General features: G+C 37.2%; 1 long non-coding RNA gene across 1 annotated transcript in view; it reads right to left on the bottom strand.

Annotated features, from left to right (window-relative positions):
* Positions 1-26,221, bottom strand: part of LOC129398176 (uncharacterized) — a 526,729-nt gene that overhangs the window by 37,704 nt on the left and 462,804 nt on the right. Inside the window, exons 5-6 of the long non-coding RNA XR_010112769.1 lie at positions 25,486-25,594; positions 10,231-10,276 (exon numbers count right to left, since the gene is read on the bottom strand). This is a non-coding gene — a long non-coding RNA (uncharacterized LOC129398176). The remainder of the gene's footprint in view (positions 1-10,230; positions 10,277-25,485; positions 25,595-26,221) is intronic.

Here is a 26,221-nt window from a genome sequence, read left to right as displayed (position 1 = left end):
TATATTTTTCTATCAATAAACATCTAGTTTATTTCCTTAAGGACATTATGCTAAGTTTAGTAAGCCAGTCACAGGAAGACAAATACTGCATGATCCCACTTATATGAGGTATCTAAAATACTTAAGTTGTTAGAATTTAAGTGTTCCACTCTTTAGAATTAGAAAGACTAATTCCACTCTTTAGAATCAGAAAGACTAATTCTACTCTTTAGAATTAGAGTGGAATGTTGGTTACTAGGGGCTGGAAGGAGGGGAAAATGAGGAGTTACTCATCAATGGGCATAAAATTTCAGTCAAGAAAGATAAATAAGAAGTGAAGCAAGATGGCAGAATAGAAGACTCTACCAATCATTCCCTCAGAAAATATCTACATAGAAAAAAACACCTTCATAAGAAACAAAAATCAGGTGAGCATTCATAGTGCCTGGTTTTAACTTTATATTCACTGAAAGAGGCACTGGGATAGATAGAAAAAACAATCCTGAATAGTCATTGCCACCCCACCCCTACCCTGGCAGTGGTGGCTTGGTGCAGAGGGCATCTCTGGGTGCTCGGGGAGGGACAGCACAGCAATTGTAAGGCATTGAACTCAGTGCTGTCCTGTTAAAGCAGAAAGAAAAACCAAACCAAATTAGCTAATGTCCACTCACAGAGGGAGCAAAAGACAGCCCTAGCCAGAGGGGAATCAAGGATCCCCAGTGGTCAAAACTTGAGTGCTTGCAAACCTCGCCACCATGGGCTACAGTACTCTGAATCTCCAAGTAAGTTGGAAAGGTAATCTAGGCCATAAGGACTGCAACTCTTAGGCAAGTCCTGGTGTTGAACTAGGCCCAATGACATTAGACAGAGCGGGAAGACAACATACTGAGACACAAGCTTGAGCAGCCAAGGAAGTGCTGGCATCACCCCTCCTCTAACCTCAGGCAGCACAGCCCACAGCTCCAAAAGAGATCCCTTCCTTCTGCATGAAGAGAGGAGAGGGAAGAGTTGGGAGGACTTGGCCTTGCATGTTGGATACCAGCTCAGTCACAGCAGCATAGGGTTAGAGTCGTGAGGCCTCCATTCCAGGCCCTAGCTCGACATTTCTAGACACACCCTGGCCAGAAGGGAACCCACCGTCTTGAAGGAAAGGACCCAGTCCTGAGAGCATTCATCACCTGCTAACTAAAGTGCCATTGGGCCCTGAATATCAGCATTGATACCCAGGTGCTATATCAAGGGCCTGGGGTGAGCCTCTGAGACTTGCTGGCTTCAGGTGAGACTCAGCACATTACCAGCTCTGGTGGTTATGGGGCAAAACTCCTTGTGCTTGAGATAAGGAGAGGAAAAAGTAAAGGAGAGTTTGTCTTGTTCCATAGGTAACAGCACGACCACAGTGAGGCAGAGAACCAAGCAGGCTCTTTCGGTCCTCAACTCTAGGACTTGATTTTTGGATGGCATTTCTGTACCTGCCCTGGGCCAGAGGGGAGCCCACTGCCCTAAAAGGTGAGTCCCAGGCCAGAAAGAATTCACCACAAGCTAACTTAAGAGCCCACGGGCCTTAAGGAAACATTGACTGGTAGTTTGGCAGTATTCCTCATGGCCTGGGGTGGTGGTAGCTACAGGATGAGGCTCTCTGCCTTTAGAAATGGAAGGCAAGAGTGAGGACTGAATCTTGTGGTTTAAGTGCCAGCTCAGCCCAATACAACAGAACACCAGGTAGACTTCTAACATTCTTGACTCTAGTCCTTGATTCCTAGATGGCACCTCTGGACCCAGCTGGAGCCTGGGGCACCTTACCATCCTGAAAGGAAGGACACAGACCTGGCTGGCTTTGCCACCTGCTGATGGTAGAGTCCAAGGACCTTGAGTGAACATAGGCAGTAGCCAGGAGTGGTTACAGCAGGCCTTGCATGAGACCCAGTGCTATGCTGGCTTCAGGTCTGACCCAGTGCAGTCGTAGTGGTGGTGGACTGAAAGCCATTCCTCTATGACATGGAACAAGATGAGAATGCCCACTGTCACCACTGTTATTAAACATGGTACTGGAAGCTCTAGCTAGAGCAACCAGACAAGAGAAAGATATAAAGGACATCAAAATTGCAAAGGAAGATGTCAAATTATTCTTGTTTGCAGATGATATGATTTTATATTTGGAAAAAATTAAAGACTCCAACAAAAAACTATTAGAACTGATAAATTCTGTAAAGTTGCAGGATACAAAATCAACATACAGGGGGAGGGGGGAGGGATAGCATCGGGAGATATACCTAATGCTAGATGACGAGTTAGCGGGTGCAGCGCACCAGCATGGCACATGTATACATATGTAACTGACCTGCACAATGTGCACATGTACCCTAAAACTTAAAGTATAATAAAAAAAATCAACATACAAAAATCAATAGCATTTCTATATACCAACAGTGAACAATGTGAAAAACAAATTTAAAAAGTAATCCCATTAAGATATTCACATATAAAATTAAATACTTAGAAATTAAACAAAGAAGTAAAAGATCTCTACAATGAAAACTATAAAATCTTTATGCAGGAAATTGAAGATGACACCAAAAAATGGATATTCCATGTTTATGTATTAGAAGAATCAATATTGTTAAAACATCCATACTACACAAGGAAATCTACAGATTCAATGCAATTCCCATCAAAATACCAATGACATTCTTCACAGAAATAGAAAAAAAAATCTAAAATTTATATGTATCCACAAAAGTCCCAGAATAAACAAAGCTATCCTAAGCAAAAAGATCAAAACTGGAGGAATCAGATTAACTGATTTCATATTATTCTATAGCATGGTACAGGGATAAAAAGAGACACACAAACCAATGGAACAGAATGGAGAACCCAGAAACAAATCCACACACATACACTGAATTAATTTTTGACAAAAGTGCCAAGAACATACACTGGGGAAAAGACAATCTCTTCAATAAATGGGGCTGGGAAAATTGGATATTCATATGCAGAATAATAAATCTAGACCCCTATCTCTTGCCATACACAAAAATCAAATCAAAATGAATTAAAGAAGTAAATCTAAGGACTCAAGCTACGTAACTACTAAAAGAAAACATGGGGGAAAATCTCCAGGACATTGATCTGAGCAAAAATTTCTTGAGTAATATTCTACCATCATAGACAACCAAAGCAAAAATGGACAAATACGGCCAGGTGGGATGGCTCATGCCTGTAATCCCAGCACTTTGGGAGGCCAAGGTGGGGGTATTACCTGAGGTCAAAAGTTCAAGACCAGCCTGGCCAACATGGCAAAACCTAGTCTCTACTAAAAACACAAAAAATTAGCTGGACTGGACGTGGTGGCCTGTGCCTGTAATCCCAGCTACTTAGGAGGCTGAAACAGGAGAATCACTTGAACCTGGGAGACGGAGGTTGCAGTGAGCTGCGATGGTGCCATTGCACTCCAGCCTGGCCCACAGAGTGAGGCTCTGTCTCAAAAAAAAAAAAAAAAAAAAAAAGGACAAATGGGAAAATGGGATGACATCAATTTGAAAAGCAAAGGAAACAACAAAGTGAAGAGACAACCTACAGAATAGAAGAAAATATTTGCAAACCACCAATCTGACAAGGGATTAATAACCAGAATATATAAAGAGCTGGAACAACTCTACAGGAAAAAGCTAATAATCCAATTTTTTAATGGATAATAGACATTTCTCAAAAGAAGACATAAAATGGCAAACAGGGATAAGAAAACGTGCTCAAGATCATTGATCATTGGCAAAATGCAAATCAAAACTACAATGAGATATCCTCTCACCTATCAGCAGGGTGACTATAGTCAATAATAACTTAATTGTATATTTAAAAGCGACTTAAAGAGTGTAATTGGACTGTTCATAATTCAAAGGATAAATAATTGAGGGGACAGATTCCCCCCTACCCCAAAGTGATATCGTGGGTAATTTTCTGTTTATTCTATATGTAGTAGATGTGGAATATGTTTTTTCCTTGGTCTTCCTTTATTCCTAGGAAGGAATTATTTTCAGGTCTCAATGGACTGCTTCTTATAATTTACTGGAAATTTATTTCCATGCTGATTATACATTGCTATGGTTTGCATATTTGTCCCCTCCAAAACTCATGTTGAAATTTAATTTCCTTTGTAAAAGTATTAAGAGGTAGGACTTTTAGGAGGTGATTAGGCCATAAGAACTCCACCTTTATGAGTGGGATTTGTGCATTATAAAAGGGCAAGTTCAGTACCCTCTTGCTATCTCTATTGTCCTGTTGTTTTCTGCCCTGGAATGATGCAGAAGAAGGCCTTTGCCAGATGCTGGTACCTTTGTACTGGGACTTCCCAGCCTTCAGAACTGGGAGCCAATCAATTTCATTCATTATAAATTTTTTAAAAGATTAATAACTCTATAGAACTGTTGTACAACATTGTACCTATAGTCAACAGTAAGGTATTGTACACTTAGAAATTTGTTAAGATTGTTTATCTCATGTTGTGTTCTTACCATAATAAAAAATAAAATATTGTCTAGTATATGCAATAAAACAGAGAATTGTCAATCGGTCTAGTCTGCCACCTAATCCAGCAGTCACTCCAAGGTTGTGGAAGGAATGGGAAAAATAGTAAAATTTGGAAAGGAGCAAAGGAAGAGAGCCTACATTGTTCTAGGTTTCAGGAAGCAAATGTTTCAAAACAGATCCCTATTGCTTTACTGATTCTTTCAGCAGTCCTATGAAGCAAGTAAAGCTTCCAATGATTGCCCTTATTATAACTCTGAATATTCCGATTGAAAACACTACATTGCTCCTTTTATTACAGAATAGGAACAGTACTATAAACCAGATTATATGGCCTCTTGCCAAATGTTCTTTCTACTACCCAAACTTCTCACATATGGATATGGAATTTTAGATCAAAACTTCAAAAACCTTTTTCCTGTGAGTGCAGTTATGTTTTTAATATAATGATTTCTTTTCCTTTGGGTAAATACCCAGATCCACATGGGCATTCTTGTCTTGTTCCAGATCTTAGTATCCTAACTGGATCAACAGATGATCAGGCATATATATATATATATGTATATATATATATATATATATATATATCAGGTATATATATAGGTGTATATATATATATCAGGTGTGTGTGTATATATATATATGTATATATATAAATACACACACATACACAATGGAATACCATTCAGCCATGGAAAAGAATGAAATGAAATCATATATTTTGCAGAAACATGGATGGAATTAGAGGCCATTATCTTAAGTGAAAACTCAGAAACAGAAAGGCAAATATCACATGTTCTCACTTATAAGTGATAATTTATAAGTAGGAGCGAAATGATATGTATACATGGACATAGGGTTTGGAATAATAGACTTTGAAGACTTGGAATGGTGAGGGGTTGGGAGGTGGGTGAAGGATGAGAAATAACTTAATGGGTACAATATATATTATTGGGTGATGGTTATACTAAAAGTCTAAACTTCATCACTACGCAATACATCAGCATAACAAAACTACACTTGTGCCCCTTAAATTTATACAAATGGAGGAAAAAAGTTCTCTCCTGAGTCAAGTTTAAATGAGCTAAATGATTATTCTGATATCATATATTTGAGTGCATAGATGGTATCAACCTCTCTATCAAGATAGCACAGAGTCCACAGGAAGTATGATGTGGGCAGATGCATTGTCAAGAAGATAGTGGATTTCTACCCCTTCTAGCTTCCTCTCCCAATTCAATCAAGTAATCACTCAGCAGCATGTATGAAGGACCAATCATGTTCTCAGGTTGTGGGTAAATTAAGATACTAAGCCTGACCTAAGTAACCTGAAATGGAATTGAATGGCAATGTTCTACCTATGAAACAACAATAAATAATGGTTCTTATGCTTTTGTGTCTTGACTGCAAGTATCATCTGTCATAATATCTAACTCCCTGAGTTGTCATGAGGATTAGTTGAGATATCATATGAAAATCACTAGCTCATCACTTAGCGCATAACAGGGGCTCAAAAAATAGTAAACTAGTGGCATGGGTAACAGCCAGTAAGAGCAATATCTGTGGTAGTGGAGGACAGCTAAAATTTGAATACTTTGAACTTTGTGGGTTCAAAGGAGAACGGCATGTTCATAGGAATATTAGTTTGCATTAGTTTCATATCTATTTTCAGAGGTAGAGTCAGAATCAGATTTTTTTTCTCCTAAACAAATGAGCCTCATGTATTAGTTTGCTAGGGTTGCCAAAACAAAATACCACAGACTGGGTGGTTCAAACAACAGACATTTATTTTCTCACAGTTCTGGAGATTAAAAATTTGAGATCAAGCGTTCAGCAGGTTTGATTTCTTCTCAGGCCCCTCTCACTGCCTTGCAGATGACTCCCTTCTCACTAAGTATTCACTTGGTCATCTCTCTGTGAGTGCATGTCTGCTATTTCTCTGCACGTACAAATTTTCTCTTCTGATAAGGGCACCTCTATCATATTAAATAACCATTCACCCTAGACCCCATTTTAACCTTAAACACCTCCTAAAAGACTTTATATCCAAATATGACTATATTCTATATTTCTAGGGGTAAGGACTTCAATATACATTTGGTGGGGACATAAGTCAGCCAATAACACCTTTTCTGGAGACACAGATGTGCAGAGATTGGTTAAGTACAATAAGCTTTAGTAATGCTTAGTTCAAGGACTCCGATGGAAAAGAAGAGAAAGGATCCTTAGCCAAATGAGAGAGATAAGGGAACAATCTCTGATCATTGCAGAATAACCTGGCACATGTCAAAAATACAGAGGGGTGGGCTGATCTGCAGACTTAGTTTGATTTTACATGGGAAAGAAGGATGGAATTCCTTTCAGTAGGTCTCAGAAGGTGTAACTGCAGGACACAGAATGAGTACATGCTTTAATATCTCGAAGTCTAGAGAGTGGTCATTGGAACAAGCCAGTCTGCAGCTTACAGGCCAGCTTTGTGGAATACTGATTTCTTTCCAGAGCAGTCAGGGAACAGAGAAAAGGAGGCCTAATAATATTTCTGGTGTCCATGCACTCAGGGTCTATGAATACCCGGGCAAAATGAATATGTCAATACTTTTAAAATGTGCTTACATTCCTAGGAGTTCATATTTATGGAAGTGCCATATGAAGTGTGACTATCAAGTACTATTTTCTGGAGCAATCTTAGGCATCTGTAAAAGGTATGTTGCTCCACAGAAGCTATCATATGTAATGGTTAAAACACTGGATACGAAGTCATTGGCTCGTACCCAGTACTGACACTTACTAGCTTGGTGAGTGGGCAAGTTCCTTGATATCTGCATCTCAACACACTTATGTTTAAAGTGAGATAATACTATTCTTACAGCATTGGATATATTTGAGGATTACTTGAGTTAAGATATATAAAGTGCTAAGAATATTGTATTATTACTAAGAAATTCTGAGTGAATCACACAATTTCATACAAAGAAGCAAAGTTCCAAAATGTTCCTTGCCAGATTTAAAAAGTGAAAATACAGACTTCCCAGTTAAATTTTATTAACAAACAATTTTTGAATATAAATATGTCCCAAACATTTTATAAACACTCTTATACTAAAAATTTATTTGTTGTTTATCTTGAAATTCAAACTAACTGGGCATTCTGTATTTTATTTGGCAACTGTAAAAAACACATTTTGAATGATATTGAAAGAGAATATCAGAAAGCAATACTTTAAATGTCATCAGTGTTTAATAAGCACATACCTAATAACTATAATAACTGAATGAGTTGGTAGACCCAAGGGCTGTAATGTGGACAGCCTTTATTGAAACACAAGCAGTCAAATTGACTTGAGGAATTAGGAGAAATGGGAGCTAGTTAAGATTTGAGTAGAAAAATGAATTACCAAACCTCATGAAAATGGCAACCGAGTTATAATTTCAGCTCTCTACCAGAATTTATGGCATATAGAAGGTATTTGACAAAAGTTTGATATACGAAAAGATAGCGAATGATTAAGCAAATGAATAAACAATGAACAAATAAATATGTAAATGGATCAACTATTTAAGAATGGTAAATTATAAAGGATGGGGTAAATGAAAAGAATCATAGGTTCAGAGAAATAAATTAAGAATGGCTTGTGGTAATCCCGTTAGAGGAAACGAGAAACAACCTAGAATAAATGAAGTTGAAATGGAGAGGAGAGAGAAAATTCTAAAAGCATGTCAACACAAAAGTCATAGGATAGGAAGACTGTGCACAAACTAGTATTACCATCTGTCAGCTGTGAATACTCCTCCATAGAAATAGCTAGCTTTGGTCTCTTCAGACTTTCTACAAAACATAGTCTGGAGGGAAATACTTTAAGGGAATCCATCAAGGCTTTCCATTTCAAGGAATCTGGGTAGACTGTAATACACCAAAAGAGGAAAGAGGAGGAGGAAGATGAGGAGGAGTAAAAAGAAAAGTTTCTGCTATTGTTGTATTTATTTTTTGTAAGCACAAAAGAAGATAGCTTACCCATAATCTAAAGTAAATATTTATTAGACAATGAAGAGTCACATTGTCTCCAAGAGGATTTCTAAAAGTAAAAGATAGGATATGTATGCAAGTATTTGAAAGTCTCAATATAAAAAAGTTTCATCTAAGATTATTGCAGTATCTTGAGCTCTACACACAACAGAACACTTTTTCAAACACTCTTTCCTCTTGAATATAATACAAAATAACAATATAATTCAGCCTATTCAAAGCAGCAAATCACAAAAGACCTTATCTTCCAACAGGTGCACATGTAGTGCTTAGTACTGTTGCTCTACCATCGCAATTGCTGATGCATGAACCAACAAAGGAATAAAAAGAAATGAAATAAAGTCCTAAGATTTATTTATATAAATGAAATATGTCTCTCATAAGTACATAGAGGTGTTGAATTTTTCAAATTAGTCAGAAATATGTGTAACTTTTCCTTAAACTTTATAACCATGGATAATCTGCAGTAGGAATAATTTTTATTTCTATTAAAAATAAGTATTATCATTAATATAATTGGATCTTTTAGAACTCATGAAGTAATTGCAGCCATTTATTTTTTAAAACATTTGATGGTTTTGGCATATCATAAAACAATTTTGTAGGCATTGTTCTATAATTTTCAAATTCATTTATTTCAAAAGAAATATAAGCATGTTTTATGGTATAATTAAACTTAACTCAAATTTTTGAACTCTTATTGATCTCATTAACACATGTTTAGCCCTATAATTAAAAGGGGATCAAAGTCTTTTACAAAAATCTCCAAAACAATCATGGAGTTGAACTTAGAAATTTTCTTTATGGAAGTTCTAAAAGGAAAACAGTTTGCCTAATGCCACACATTTAGTTGGATGGTATAAAGCACTGATGTTCACAACCCCAAAATGATCAGGCCTTGCATTCACTTTTTCATTCTCCTCATGGTTTTGCTAAAAAGTATTGCTCTTTCATTGCCTCATGATTAGAAATCCAGTCTCGTATTTTCTGGATAGTCTATAATCCAGCACTTGAAGAGTGTAATCGCAATAAGGTTAGAACAGAATTAGAGGGGAGTGCCAAATGCAGATACCAACAAGACAGTACTAATTCTCCCTCAAAAGTCACACCAAATTAAAAGTTTCTATTAAGGATATGAAAGTTTGAAGTTGAAACTCAGCCTATATTCTATGATAAAATTGAATATTGGATATTAATATCAGCCTACTAACTTTAGCAATATTCAAAATTAACAGCTAAGAATCAAAATAATATAAATAATTATTTTCAGACCCTTACTCTTGTTATAATCCTAACACTTAATTGGAATTCACCAAATGTTTAGTTCCCCTAAAAATGATTGATAATGTTGTTACAAGTGATTCATAAGGTAATAATAGCAATAAGCCAAACTTTATTTATTCATGCAATATTCATGGAACTATATAATTCAGTATGTCAGTAATTATATTAAGTATATTAATATCATATCAATTAATATACTTGCATTGTATTAAGTATGGGACATAAATAAGTTTCTAAAATGGCTTCAAGGAGATTTTGACATAAGAAATATTATTAGAAGTACATGCATGATGGTGGTCATAGCCACCATTCTATGAATGCAGATGCTGTGTACTTACTTCTATGAAGTGTAGCTCTTAGCCTGTGATAAAGTAAGAATTTGTTACCTAAATTAACATGTCTTCCCAAATGAAACAACTTACCTTCCAGTAGAAAGATCAGGTTCCTATGATGTTAAGGACAGACATGCTAGGCCATGGGAAAAAATGAATAAATAAATGAGACATCTTCATCTGGAAAACATATATATAATATTCAATACTACCTTAAATCAGAATCATAAACCTGGCTTCAAGTCAGTATAAAATCTATCAGGGAAAGTACCTAATATCTAAATAGTAATAATCCAAAATAGAATATAATTAAATACCATAAAAGAGGACCAGACTATGAGATGATGTTTCAAAGAAGGAAGAGAAGGTATCCAGCTGAATAATCTGGCATAATCCATTGAAGAGAAAGTATTTGAGTTGTGTATTGAAGTATCTGGTAGGATTAGGACCCATGGAACTGAGAAGGATATTCTGGACAGAGGAAATATCATAAGCAAAGTTGGAGTGAAAATTCCTGAAACATATAAAATGTCCAGAGAATAGTCCCATTGGTCAAACATGCTGTATATGAAGGGCAGCCCTGAGTGACAATATTGAGAGGATGGTGAGATCATGTGGGGAAATAAAACTTCCCTAGATTTCTCCTGTAAAAATTTTGAGCCACCTGAGACACATAAATGTATACAACATAAAAATAATGTTTGCTTTCCCTTCCCCTAGAAACATTTAACTATCCACATATTATGAGGATTAGATCTGCAGTCATTTGTTGAGTTAATCATGCTGATCCAAGAGTATGATAAAACTTCTCTTCTCTCTCCTACAGGAACAATTGGTTACAGCCTAGATTAGGCCCTTAGGTTAAGCAATCAAGATGTCAAGAAGACTGTCTTCCTAGGAATTTACATTTCAAAATGATGAAGCCCAAACCCTGGGGATATGTTTAGGTCATAAAAGCCATAGACACTAGGGCTTACTTGTTCCTTGGAAAGGTGTATTTACATATTAAAAACAGTGAGTGCAATCCAGGATCCTATCTATCCCATCTTTCAGAAGGGAAGAGTGAAAGCTGATAAATCCATTGCTGTTTCTGTTATCATCTCTCCTCTACCAGTGAAACTTAACCACTTGCCTGGAAAGTTTTCATGAGAACTCATCATGTTGCCTATAGGTCTAGGTGTGAGGGACCAATGCAACAATGTTACTGTTGATGTGGTTGTGAGCATCAATATAGAATGCTTTTCTCTACCCAAATGCCTTGTGTTTCTGCAGTATTCAGATAGACATATAAGTAGGTACAGACATACATGAATGAGATGGGTAACATCTCAGAAACCTCAAGGTTCATGACAAAACAGAGTCATATCATGAAAAATTTTAATTGTCAAGTGTCTAGTTTTCATTTTAAAATGTTTCCTTTTGAGCGGTGTCAATACCTTCCAAAAGCTTCTCTGGATTTCTCAGTGCTCCTCTAAAAAGGAAAGTGGTACATTATCCCCACAGACATTACAACTGCTTCCAGAGAAACAGCTCAGTAAAATAACAACTCTATAAAATGTTGCTGCAGCTCACAACAGAGAAAGTAGAAGGTTAGGAAAATCACAACAAGGGTTGAAACCTGGGACAGGTTGGTTCAACAAAACTCAATTCTATGAGATTAACCTCCATTTGGGAATTGGAGCATACTAAAGAAATATACAGTCATGTGTCACTTAACAACATGTATAGGTTCTGAGAAATGTATCCTTAGGCAATTTCATTATTACACATGTATCATAGAGTGTACTTCCCAAAACCTAGATGGTATAGCCTACTACACGCCTTGGATATATGCTATAGACTATTGCCCCTAGGCTACAAACCTGTACAGCATATTCTAGTGAATACTGTAGGCAATTAAAACACAATGGTAAGTATCTGTGTGTCTAAACATATCTAAACATGGAGAATGTATAGTAAAAATATAATATAATCTTATGGGACCACTGTCAGATACGCAGTTTGTCATTGATTAAAACGTTGCTATATGGTGCATGACTGTATATATCAAGACTGCTGCCTTCAAAGAACTTTTCTGGTAAAACAAGACAAACACATATTTTAACTAGATTAGTGCTGAGATTTTTAGTTCAGATAATAGTTTTTAGAGATGGTTAGGAAGGAAAAATTCAATGTGGTTAGGATACTATATTTCTGAAGGAAAGATGAATGTTCACAAAGACTCTTTTCCTTTCTCACTTCGTAATTAGTAATATTGTTATTTTGCAATCTTCCAAATGGAACTGATAATTCTATACCTAGTTACCCACCACCCTCAACACTCTCTCAAAGTCTCTAATGTCAAAGATCACAAGAATAGGAAAGGCTGGGTTAACCAGATTTAAAAATAATTTAAAAGAGCATTCAGAATGTTCTTGCTTTTTCTCATATCATGTTCTTGCACTACTTGGCTTTGGATTAAGATAAGCTTGAATTTGTCTTGGAAAGCTTACCTAACCTCTTTGAGACACAATGTTTTCTTCCGTGAAATAATAAGATGAAATTAGATGGCAGGTTTAAAATGTCCATCACAACATCTGACTCTTAGATACTCAATATTGTTCTCTGCCCTATTCAAGCCACTTGTCCCATATACTCTGGTTATAGAAGTGTCTTTGAAGTAAAACCAGAGATGTGGGACAATATAGATGTCATTGTATTGGGCAGAGGTGGATAGTTAGCAGTATGTAAGGACATAAAATTGCTTGGGATTTTCAACTTCAGACACAGACATAGGAAAAAAATATTGAGAGGATTCCCTAAGGTATGGCAAGCTACCAAGTCAGGGAACACATAAATTGTTCCTCCTCAATGAAGTAATACCAATGCTAAATATACAAGTGGGGATAGTCAGGGATATAATTGAATTTTTAAAATATGTAAACAAACAGAAATGTATTCAGTTATAGGAAAAGTATCACCACCTCATAGGCTAATCAAAAATGTTTCCAGGTTAAGGGACAAAAAAATTTATAATAATTCCAAGGTCTCTTAGATATATTTTCGAAAAATGCAATAACATAATTGGCTCTAATTTTCAATAAACTGCATTTTTTTTTCCAGGGGGAAAGAACAAAGATTAGAACTTGACCAGATACTAAAAAGTGAAAAATGCCCCTAGTTGAACACAGAATTGAACCTGAAAGCATTCTGGAAACTCAGGGAAGTCTGATTCACAATCAAATGGTTTGCAGATTAATATCTGCAAATTAATAAAGATAATACTCCTTGTGTCTTTGTATTTTCGGGGTGTGGGATTACTGCCATCATTTGATGGAGCAGAAGTTTTAACTACTAAGTCAGCATGTTTTCATGGTGCTACCTGGTTGCAAATCTGGGATGACATAAGGCACCAGCTTTCTTTACAAACCTTCAAGCTTGGAGGAGGTACAAATCAAATTTGGTCTGAATATTGTAGTTTTGTTTTTCAAGAAGTACTATTTCTGTTTAAGAGTTTTTGTTTGTTTTATAGAGATCTCCTTGGTTAATCCTTTAGCCACACTGATTTGATGCCAAGTTATTGTTTTCCAAATAGTAAATTTTTAAACTTCTTATCTGATTAGTTTTACCTGTTGAGGACAGGTGTTTTATGCCTCATAATTTTCCCCTCCATACTCATTTATACTTGAATAATTTTCAAGATTCTTGGTGAATTTCCCTTTGAAGGTTTCAAGTCCCTTTAATCCCCAGAATAAATTTATTAATTTATTAATGTTTCCCAAATAAAGAAAAAACCCTATTGGGAATATAGTGTTAACTATTTTTCTCAAGTACATCCACCAATATTGGTGCATACATTTCTCAGGAAATTAAATTTTCCATTAGTTCAATATGCTTGGAATGTTTGAATTAAAAAGAATTTTCCGAAAATGGTCCCAGGCTTCTTTTAAATGATGTTATTAAAAATATAAAGTTCATATTCTAATAGATTACCCAAGAAGGTTACTGCATACAAATTTACCTAAGTTCTTGTTTGTTATTATCTATTTTCCTGTAGTCTTGCTTGGTTCTGGAGGGACAGTTTGGCTGAATATCAAATACTTAATTTACACTATTTTTTCTCATTGAGCATTTTTTTAAAGTACTGCTTTAAAATTGGGTTATCAAAAGTCCAATGTCAGTCCAATATATCTGTCACTGCAAGTTATATGTTTGTTTATTTAGGCCATGAGGTCATGAGAATTTTTCTTTTAACTCTGAAACCTAATGGTTATTAGAATATGTCTTAAAGTTTATCGAATATGTCTTAAAGTTTATCAGTCTGGGTTAATGATAAACTAAATTTTCTCATAAACTGTATTTTCCCAAGTACCCAGTGGGGTCTTCCCATTTTTAGGTTCAAACTTTTTATTAAATGTCTGGGAAGTTTTCTGTGATTATAATTTCAAATATTATTTTCCAATGTTTTTGTTAATAGTTATTTTCTAATGTCTAATGTCTAAAGTTTTGCTTTTCACTCTGTTTTGTTCAGGGATTGCAATAATACACATATTATTCCTTCTCTTTCTATCTTTGTATCATATTCACTTCTTCACTCATTTTTATTCTCTTAATTATTTTTCTGTTTTTCTTCAATGCTCCTTATTTAATTTTTTAAAATCAATTCTCTCATGGGCATCTTAAAATCCATCCTTCATTTCTATGTTAATTTTGTCTTTTAATTCCATTTCTTTTTTGAATTCAATCAACTTTCTTTTAATTTTTACTGGTTTTTTCCATGTCTAGCCTCAGATTTTGAATTTCTGATTTAGATTATTTTTTCAAATCTTCATTTACTTGTGAGACTATCTCATTCCATTTATAGTTTTGACTTGGAGTTTTCTTCTGCTTCATGGTTATTAGTCTGAGGGAAAATTTCCTCAGTTAATATGTGTTGAATTTTGTTTTCAGATTTCTTTCAAAAGCTCATTTTGAATCTGTTAATCTTCTCTTATCTATTTTTTTATGTGTGGTATTACAGTGTTTTACAAGATTTTTAATTTAATGATACTCCTGTCTCACAGTATTTCAAAACTCGAAAACTTCAATGGTTTTGTTTGTTTGCTTTTATGATAGGCAATGGGATTGTGAATTATCTAGTTTTGTGTTCCCCTTTTGTCTTGTGGGATTCAAAAATGTCCTCTTTCATTTAATTCACTATCCCATTGGCCAGAGGTGCCTTCTTTATGGTTTCTTTCTCCTCCAAAGAAGCTATGTGTTTTAAATTCTGCTTCTTTAAGTTGTGAAACTCTTAAATATCTTTTCTGTGGCTCATGCTCTGTCTTACCTGGACATTATTTTAGTATTTTTAGAAAAGAGTGGACTTAGTTTTTCTGGCAGAGATTTTAGACCTTATGCCTCATTGTTTATTTCTTTATCTCTTTTCTGTAGGTTTTCTAGGTCTGTGTTTTCTTTCCAGAAATGTCTTGCGGTGGGGTTGGAGTGCGACAACTGTGTAAGAGACCACACACTAAAACATCTTACAGCTATTAAGAATGTAGGCATTCTCTGTATGCTAATTAGGTTTAGAAGTAGTTTTTTTCCATAACTTAATTTGTTCATCTTATTTTCTATCTTATTAACATATAGAAAATGTTGGAATGAAATACTGAAAGACAAGAATATAGGGAAAAGCTACCATTGTCTTTGTGCATACTTATGATTTTTAACTTAGCAATATATTTATATTTAAAACGTGGCTTTTAGGCCACATGCAGTGGCACTCACCTGTAATCTCAGCACTCTGGGAAGCCGAGGCCAGCAGATCACTTGAGGTCAGGAGTTCTAGACCAGCCTGGCCAACATGGTGAAACCCCATCTCTACTAAAAATACAAAAATTAGCTGGGCATGGTGGTGGGTGCCTGTAATCCCAGCTATTCAAGAGGCTGAGGCAGGAGAATCACTTGAACCAGGAGGCAGAAGTTGCAGTGAACTGAGATCGCATCACTGCACTCCAGCCTGGGTGACAGAGAGAGACTTCATCTCAAAAACAAAAAATAAAATAAAATAAAATGTGGTTTTTATAGACAGACTATAGTTAGGTCTTGCTTTTTTAACACATTATGACAATCTCTATATTTTTATTGATTTTTATATTTTATTGATCATTTACACTTAATATAATTATTAATATGGCAGGGTTAAAATCTATTATATTGTTTGTTCTTCTATACTTGTATTGTATATTCTTTATTCACTTTTTTCTTTTTACTGCCTGCTTTTGTATTAATTGAATGTTTGTTATGATGCCATTTTATTTTTACTACTGTCTTATTAATAATACTTCATTGTTAAAACAGTTGCATTAAGGTTTACAATTTATATCTTGGTTTTATCACAATCTATCTTTTAATATGAATAATGTTAGAGCTTTACAACTGTATCCTTTCAATTCTTGCCTCAAATTCATTGTACTACTATTATGCATTTTATTTTGCCTATAAATATCACAATACACTATTATTTTTGTTTTAAATATTTATTTATAGTTTAGAGACACTGAAAATTAGGGAAAATGTTTATATTCATTTTTACCATTTCTAGAGCTCTTTATTTTTGTGGTAAATTCAAGTTTGTATCTGGTCTCATAATCCTTTTGCCTGGAAAACTTCCTTGATCATACCTTGTAGCATTGGTCCATTGGCAATAAATGCACGTACCTGTTGGTTTTTTTCTGAAAAACAAATCTTCATTTAGACTTTACTCTTGAAAGATATTTTCACTGTGAATAAATTTCTAGGATTACTTTTTTTGATACTTTAAAGATGTCACTTCATTGCTTTTCTGAATTGTGCAGTTTTTGACAATAACTCTTCTACAATTCTTATCTTTCATTCTTCCTGTGTAGTGTTTCTTTTTCCCTAGCTGCCTTTAGTGATTCTGCTTTATCTTTGCTTTTCAGCTGTTTCAGCTGTTGTAAATCAAGCATTGTGAAAAATTACAAAGTACTCTTTGCAGATAAGTTTCTACGTAATATTTACCCTAAAATACATGTAAGTATTTGAAATAACTTAATTTCTAGTAAGTATATTAAGTCTCTGAGAATAAAATTGGTTACTTTAATTTAAAAATAATATGAAGATTTTCATAGCTACGGTAGCATTTTACTTAACAATATTAAGAATGAAGTATCCCTTTAGAGTTTAGGATATTTTTTAATTTGTTTCTGCTCAAAGATACAAGCTAATAACAGATTGTACCTTATACTAAAACACTCTGATAACAAGAAATGATTTTGGATATTCTAGAAGGGCATGTATGCAAAAGAGATTTAAAAAGAACTAAATCATATATTGAGAACAAAAAAATATAAAATTTTCACTAGAAAGTATTCATTTTATTACCACATGACTACTCTTTGTAGAATGATTTATAACATGCTAGAAAAACAATACTTATATCATTATCTCTAACCTCATATTTCAGAGTTGCAGATAGTGTAGGTGTGATTTCAGGGTCTTACAATATCCTGATATCAAGTTTTCTTTTTTTTATTAACTTCTCTAGCACAACTGAATCTACATTAAGTGGGAACAAAGTTTTCCTTTCCACAAAGAGGTAAAAATAATTTTTAAGTCCTAAATTTTAAGAGAGGAAACACAATTGAACACCCATTCTAATATATGCTCTTGTAAAATTTGTTGACAAATTGAGGGTTTTTGTTGTGATTTCTTTTTAAATTAAGGATACAATGTAGTACTGGGCACCTGAAATTAAGATAGCGAAATAAAGATCAGAACAGGTTACAAAAGAGTAATGAGTAGGAAGACAGGGAGGACCCTCAGAAAAGCTGAACTACAAAGAATTTTGCTTGGCAGTTTTAGTTTTTGGTATCACTAAAAAAGACTGTGGAAATTAGAGATGTATTTATTTCACTGATAATCTCAAACCTAATTTTATATATGAAAATAAAGTTTTTCTACATTTAACTGAGGAAAACCATATGCCTTCTAAAATACAATTTTATAAAAGGCTATATGTATTTGCTAGAGCTATTGTATCACAAATACTACAAACTGAGTGGTTTACACAACAGATATGCATTATTTTACAGTTCTGAAGACTAGAAGTGTGAGATCAAGAAGTCAGAAGGCTTGGCTCCTTCTGAGGGCTTCTGGTGGTAGGCTGGCAATCTTTAGCATCCCCAGTCTCTGTCTGTCTTCACATGGCACTTTCCCTATGTGCTTTTCTGTGTCCAAATCGTCCCGTTTTTTGTAAGAATAGTGGTCATATTGAATTAGGACCACATCTTACTAGTATACCCTCATCCAAACTTAACTAATTACATCTTCAAAAACCCTATTTCCAAATAAGTTTAGATTCTGAGATATTGGGATTAGAGCTGAAATATATGAACCTATAACAAAACTATTTCCATTTCACATTTAGAGCAGTTTTGTTGAAGTTTTACCAAATATATTACTTGCAGGATGATTGCTAACTGATGGATGTAAATTTGTTTTTACATCCATCAGCAGTTTTAGTTCTTTATTAATGAGAAATTAAACTTGGGAGTACACTCTGTTATTTTTTAGTTTCAAAATATTTAAATTCTAAAATTAAGGGATCAACTTGATTCATAAACCTTATAATAATATGTTGATTTGCACTCATGATTTTGGAAATATGGAGATAAAGTTTAAGGTTTAGCTTTACCTAGAATATATTCTCATCAAAGACATACATAACACCCAACCAGGCATCCTGAATTAAAAATAAGTATTAAGTACATATAACTAATGTTTAATTGTAATATAAATATTACTTTAACATAAATATCAAATAAACCATAGTACATGGAATTAAATTGAATATTAACTTTTGATAAATTGTTATTTGAATGAATACTAATTAAATAATACATACTATAAATCAATATTATTGAGAAATTTTTATTATATTCTACATTGCCTATAAGTATCTGGAAAGGGGACCTGAGAATCAATAGGATTAGCTGGGTTTTCACCAAATAATGGGTGAAAAATGTACATAGAAATGTCCAAATTGCATTTTCATGTCAAGGAAGAGTGAAGTTGTATAATGTAAAGGTCTGCTCTGTCTTGGTACTCTGTAATATACATTTATCCAGGCCACTGTTTCTTATGTAAGTAAAAAGGATGCTAATTATTCACCTTACATTCTCCTATCTCAAAAGTGACATAAGTGTGGAATGGTTAGTTATGAAGTGCCTCCCCTCTAAAAGTGGTTGGTTATATACACGGATTCACCGTGTTGCTCAGGCTGGAGTGCAGTGGTGCTATCTGGACTCACTGCAACCTCCACCTCCCAGGTTCAAGCTATTCTCCTGCTTCAGCCTCCCCAGTAGCTGGGATTACAGCCGCCCACCACCACGCCAAGCTAATTTTTGTATTTTTAGTAGAGATGGGGTTTCACCATGTTCGACCAGGCTGGTCTCGAACTCCTGACCTCAGGTGATCCACCTGCCTTGGCCTCCCAAAGTGCTGGGATTACAGGCGTGAGCCACGATGCCAGGCAAATATTTAAAATATTGATTTCCACTGAGGCTTCCAGTGGACAGTGAGCTCAGATCATGGCTTGACACACCTGAGCAAGGCCAGAGGAGCAGGAGGACTGAATTTGACAAATATCTAAACACATTCTAATTGAGGCCTTCCAAAGGGATGCTTATCCTGATATTACTGTCATAGAAGAACTGGCCAGAAAACACAGATTCCCAAGCCATGAATCCAGGTTTGGTTTCAGAACCAGAGAGCTCGGATACCAAAGAGAAGCCAGGGAAGCCCCAGTGTGGAGGCAGCCTGGGCGCAGGCCCCGATCCCACTCCCCGGTCAGCTCGGGTTGCTGGCCCCTGACTACTCCTGCCAGCACAGATTCCCAGGGGTTCAGAGCAATGTGGGCAACTTCTCCTGGGAATCAGAGGAGGCTTGGGGCCAAGCTCTCCTCTGAGGGCACGCTGGTGTCCCGGGCCCAAATGCCCCGGCCACCACCACCTTGACCTGGAGATGGTAGCCAGTGTGCCAGGCCAGCCTTACGCAAACGTCTCTTTCCGCCCTTCAGCTCAGCGCTGCTTCCAGGTCCCGCTTGCCACCAGCCCTTTCCACAGCTAGAAGCTGTCAGTGCTGGGCCTCAAGTTCCTCCCGGGGCACCTGGCCTGCTCCCGGCATGGGGCAGGCCCCTGTGGGGACCTAGGCCGCGGCCTGTCACCGCAGAGCTGCAGCCATTGTGGGTCTGGCAGCCAGGGAAGGCGCCCGGGTAGGGTGTGCGGGGACCTGAAAGCAGCCCTCTCCGCCACCGCCCCAGCAGCTTTGGCCGCATCCCGCCTCTCGGCCGCTTTCCTGGCCGCTGCGCAGCCGTTGTGCAGGGCCCTGCTAAGCGCTAGGAGCATTTTCCTTCTCTTCCTCTCTAACCCAACTGGCTCGGGAGGCCCCGGAGCACCTGCTGCAGGATCTGCACCTCTGGGGGAGCTGCAAGGCAAACCCGTGGAAATCACCTAAGTCTGTGTCCTGCACTCATCTGTAGTGTTCACATTATGAAAATTGAAGAGGAATATCAAGATTTGTATACTTTATAGTGGAAGGGCCTCCAGACACACTTTCCAGGGAAATGAAGTTGTCAGAATGGAAGGGCCTCAGGGTGCACAGGACTTTGGGATTTTTCTTAGATGGGAGAAAAAAGGATTCGGGTGTCCTTCTGTTTATTAACCAAATAAACATGGCGCGTTTACAATGTACAAAGGCTGCTAGAGAGAGGGGCTTGGCAGGATGAGGACTGTTTCGTAGAAATGTATTATTTTGTAATCAGTAAACCACAATCAGTTCTATTCTAGCCATTTCTGTGTCCCCATAACGGATTCTTCTCTTTTCTGTGCATAGTGATGACTTCCCCCAGCCTGGCTTTTGTGCTGCTCCCTGATCCGACCTTGCATCTCCAGCTTTATCCAGGCTTCTTTTCCCTGTGTCCAGCCAAATGGGGTTCTTTATGGAAGCTGAACCTGCACCTGTCCCTAGGCATTTTCCTGAAACAATCCCCTCCTTGTAACTCACCTTGTATGGGCCTAGCAGCAAACTCCACAGTAAAATTCCTACCCACCCTACATCTTTCTCCCATGCTGGATGCTTCCTGCCTTCGAAAGAAAGAAATTCATGTCTTCTGTCTAAGAGTTCACAGGGTCTAGCACATAGTGTTTCTCCCCACTCTAACATTTGCCCAGCCATGCTAAAAGAAAGAAAGAAGGAGGACGGAGGAAGGGGGCACGCCAGCACAGAGGTGATTCACTCAAGGAGGAAAGGCGGACAGTGATCCCTCATGGTCCCAGAAATAAACACCCCTCTCATTTTGGGGGGATACTACACCTTTGGGGTTACTGAATAAGTATGTGGTGTAAGTTAGAGATGAAATTAGGGAGACAAATGGCTCAGCACAGTCTAAAACCAGAAGCCAAGTGCAGTGCTGCTTGTCCACAGAAGTGCTTGCCTGGTGGTTAATACTGAGTGTCAACAACTCGACTGAAGGACACAAAGAATTGATTCTAGGTGTGTCTGTGAGGGTGTTGCCAAAAGAGATTAACACTTGAGTCAGTGGGCTGGGGAAGGCAGATCCACCCTTAATCTGGTGGGCTCAATCTAATCAGCTGCCAGCAAATATAAAGCAGGCAGAAAATGTGAAAAGGAGAGACGGGCCTAGCTATCCAGCCTACATCTTTCTCCTGTGCTGGATGCTTCCTGCCTTCAAACATTGGACTCCAAGTTTTCAGTTTGGGGACTTGGACTGGCTCTCTTTGCTCCTCAGGTTGCAGAGAGCCTATTGTGGGACCTTGTGATTGTGCAAATTAATACTTAATAAACTCCCCACCATTTTTTTTTTTTTGAGGGGGAGTCTCGCTCTGTCGCCCAGGCTGGAGTGCAGTGGTGCAATGTTAGTTCACTGCAACCTCCGCCTCCCAGATTCAAGTGATTCACCTGCCTCAGCCTCCCAAATAGCTGGGATTACAGGTGCGCTCCATCACGCCCAGCTAATTTTTGTATTTTTTTCTTTAGTAGAGTCGGGGTTTCACCATGTTTGCCAGGCTGGTTTCGAACTCCTGACCTCGTGATCTACCCACCTCAGCCTCCCAAAGTGCTGGGATTACTGCGCCCAGCCTTTGTTCGTTTGTTTGTTTGTTTTGTTTTGTTTTGTTTTTTAGACTGAGTTTCACTCTTGTTGCCCAGGCTGGAGTGCAGTGGCATGATCTCAGCTCACCACAACCTCTGCCTCCTGGGTTCAAGTGAGTCTCAGCCTCCCGAGTAGCTGGGATTACAGGCATGAGCCACCACACCTGGATAATTTTGTATTTTTAGTAGAGACGGGGTTTCTCCATGAGGTCAGATCACTTGACATCAGGTGATCTGCCCGCCTTGGCTTCCCAAAATGCTGGGATTATAGGTGTGACCACCATGCCCGGCCAAACTCCTGTACATATATATATATATATATATATATGTAGTTCTGTTCCTCTAAGAGAACCCTGACTAATATAGTTTGTCACATGTTTCATCCTCTGCATCACCTTATCAATCTGGGAAGTTAGGAAAGAGCCGACACATTTAGAAATTGAGCATGTGACTGTTGAGCATGTAACTGACATGGAAATGAGCATGTAGTCTATCTGTTCTCCCCATTTGTCTGATGCAAGGATTGGTAGTGGGGTGGGGGTGGAGATGGGCTCCTGGTTCTCATGCCCTGGCCACACAGCCTGAAGTCCAACACCAGACTACATCAGTGCTTCAGGCTCTGATGCCAAAAGCCTCCAGCGTTCATCAGTAGAATTCTTTGGGGCCTACAACTGCAGTTCCTGCACACCCATTGCCACTTACCTTCCTAAAATGATAGTCTAAACTGAAGAGGGCTATAGGATTTTCCAACAACCTGTGAGCTCCTGGAAGGCAAAGTCCCACAGTACAGTGTACCGTGGTCACTGTGAGGGATCTATTGAGTGAGGGGAGGTTCTGGACATCCCATTGCCAATGCCAGAAGAAGGTATGAGAACAGAGCTGCCCGGCAGCGGGAGTGGGCAGTAGTCCTCTGTTGGCTTGCTCTTCCATGGCCCTTGTGAGTTTTAACAGCCCCTTGAACCCTCCTCTTCACTTCTCAGGCCTCTTCTGGACTGTCTCTGGCCTAGGCACCTGACCTGAGAAAGACCCTTGCAGGCTCTTCCCTACATGGGACTGGGTTTCCATTCTGGCTCCCACACTTTCTTGAGGTAGGGACCTGGGCAACCTTTCTTCTCTCATGGATCCTGGTTTCTTAACTACAAGGTGGCCTATGAGTGCCCAGGCCAGTCAGGGAGCAATAAAATAAAGAAATACATAAAAAGAGAAAAACATAAAAATAAAAACTATAGAAAAGAGCCAACTCTGCTGTTAATGTAGGGAAGATAGGAAAAACAGAACTAGAAAGGCAAATGACAAGCTGGAAAAAAAAAATTAGAACATTTACAATGGCAGATAAATTAGTAAGTTCACATAATGATTGTTAAACAAAAATCCTGAGAAGCAATTGTTTTAGTCTGAGCTCCTGAACTGGACCTCAGCAGACCAAACTAAACTGATATGGAGTCACTCAGGCTTATTGCCAAATAATCAAACTGGAAAAGCAGATAGACCCCCAAGATACCAATTTTTCTTTGAAAACAGGATATTCCGGTCGACATGAGTCAGCATAATATGGAAGATTCCTCTGCTTTAGTTCTTACAAAAAACTAACCTGAAGTAACCTGACTTGATGTTAACAAGTCAGTTTTTAAAATGTATTTATTTATTTATTTATTTTTTTGTGGAGAAGGCGTCTTGCTCTGTTGCCCAGGCTGGAGTGCAGTGGCACCATCTGGGCTCACTGCAACCTCCGCCTCCCAGATTCAAGCAATTCTCTGCCTCAGCCTCCCAAGTAGCTGGGACTACAGGCACATGCCGCCACATCCGGCTAATTTTTTGTATTTTCATAGAGACGGGGTTTCACCGTGTTGCCCGGGCTGGTCTCACTCCTGAACTCAGGAAATCCACCCGCTTCGGCCTCCCAAAGTGCTAGGATTACAGGCGTGAGCCACTGCACCAGGACAGCTTTTTCTTTCTGTTGTTCTTCCCTGTTCCCACCTTACAAAACCCACTGTTCTGCCATTGCCCAGTGGGAACTCTCATTCTACTTTGTAGAATGGAGCCTGCATCAATTCATGAATTTCAAATAAAAGTCAACTAAATTTGTTGAAAAATAAAATAAAATATTATTAAATTATGGGAAGATAATAATCTATCACTAAAGGGAACTTTCCAAAACTTTAGCCTTCAAAATCTCCAAGATAGTCTATCAAATATCTTTATTACAGAAAAAAATAGCATTTATGCAAGAAACAATAGATTTTGTATGGGTAATAAGTTCGGATCTAATGCAACAAATTTTGGAAATTTACATTACTCATTATTGTTTAGCATTCTCCATCTTTGAAATGGCAAATTTCATGTGAATATCAAAATATATTAACAGCTTCGTAGACCATTTTCATCTATTTTTCCACAAAAGCTATTGAGATAACTGTAATACACAAAGAAATACTGTTCAAGGTTAAGGAGAAAAAATGTGGGACAAGGATAAAACCTTTGTGTCGCCAAGTTATATGGCTGATAGCAGCTGGAAAACTACTGTGCAGACCTTCTCAAACTGGCATCTCAGAAAACTTTTGTGTATGACTAACTGCCTTGATAAACTGCAATTACACTTATAGCAAAAGGTCCTGGAGAGGAAAGGTATTGACCCAGAGAAAATGAAAAAATCCCAAGGCATTCTTTGAAGGCCATTTGTGGCCAAACTTAAATAATTACAATGTGAGCCCAGCTCCTTTAACCATATAGCTCTTGAATTCATTTGTGAAGCAACAAGTGCATAATGTAGGCTAACACTTTTTTAGTAAGAGTATAGCAAACAATGCAGTAAAAGTAAAATCAAACTGTAATACAGAAATATTACACTACTGCAAATTGCAAGGTCAGCTAGATAATGCTAAAGAGCTACTTTTCTTTTGTGATAATGGAGTTTATTGGTAGTCATTTAAACATTTAAATTAGTGTTTATTTTTATCAAAGTTACACAGGTACATAGTCTCCAGAGTCAAATAGATATGTAAGGCTTATCATAAGAAACCATTTTCTGAATTACTTCATCTCTGTTTCCCAATCTTGAAACAACAAAATTCAATCATTTTAGGTGATACTTCAATATATAATTCTGATAACCTTTTATATATCTATATGTACTTATTTTATTATAACAGTAAATATTAGTTTTCTGCATCAGAGGCAAACCTATTATTTACTTACAGAATATTTTGCTTTCTTTCTTCACACCCCATTATTCACACACTAGGTGAAAAGAAGATGGAGAATGTCACTTGCACATCCGGGAGATCTGTGTTACAGTAGAGGACCCCTGAAATTATAAAAATGGGATATTATATAGGAGCTGTCATGTTCATTCCTCCTCTTCTCCAGAAAGAGAGAGAGAGCACAAGAGCATGCCTTTTTGGCAGGTGCAGGAAAAGATCTCTACTCTCAAACATAAGCATTAGGCTCTGGGGGAGACAAGAAAGGTTTTGTTACCCTGTTACCCTTTGAGTGGCAGCAGATGGCTTCACAGTGAAGCAGACAAGTAGTTAGGGTGTAAAGAGCAAATGGAGAGGGCAGGGAAAAAAAAGACATTATCTTTATCACACGTCAACTTCCATTGTTCAGAAAGCCTTGACCATGCAGAAACATGAAAATATTCCTGATGTATTCAACATTTCTAAATGATATATTTATGTTGTTACTTCTTAACTTTAAAATTTTTAGTCACTGTCTATTGACACCTCATTCTTTCACCCTCCACCCCTAATTGCATACTCAATGTATCATAATTTTTTAGCTCAGTATTCAAAATGTATATCATTATTGCCTTGTAAGTGATATTCACTGAGGCATGTAAGAAACTATGACAATTTCTCATTATTGCTTAATAAATTTTTTCCTCAGAGTTAATAATTTTCTTTTTTCCTTGTTACTTAGTATTCTATTTACT

This window comes from Pan paniscus, chromosome 6 (assembly GCF_029289425.2).
Source record: "Pan paniscus chromosome 6, NHGRI_mPanPan1-v2.0_pri, whole genome shotgun sequence".
In the NCBI taxonomy this organism is placed as follows: domain Eukaryota; kingdom Metazoa; phylum Chordata; class Mammalia; order Primates; family Hominidae; genus Pan; species Pan paniscus.
Note: the sequence above shows the minus strand (reverse complement) of the source record. Positions and strands in the feature narration are given on the sequence as shown.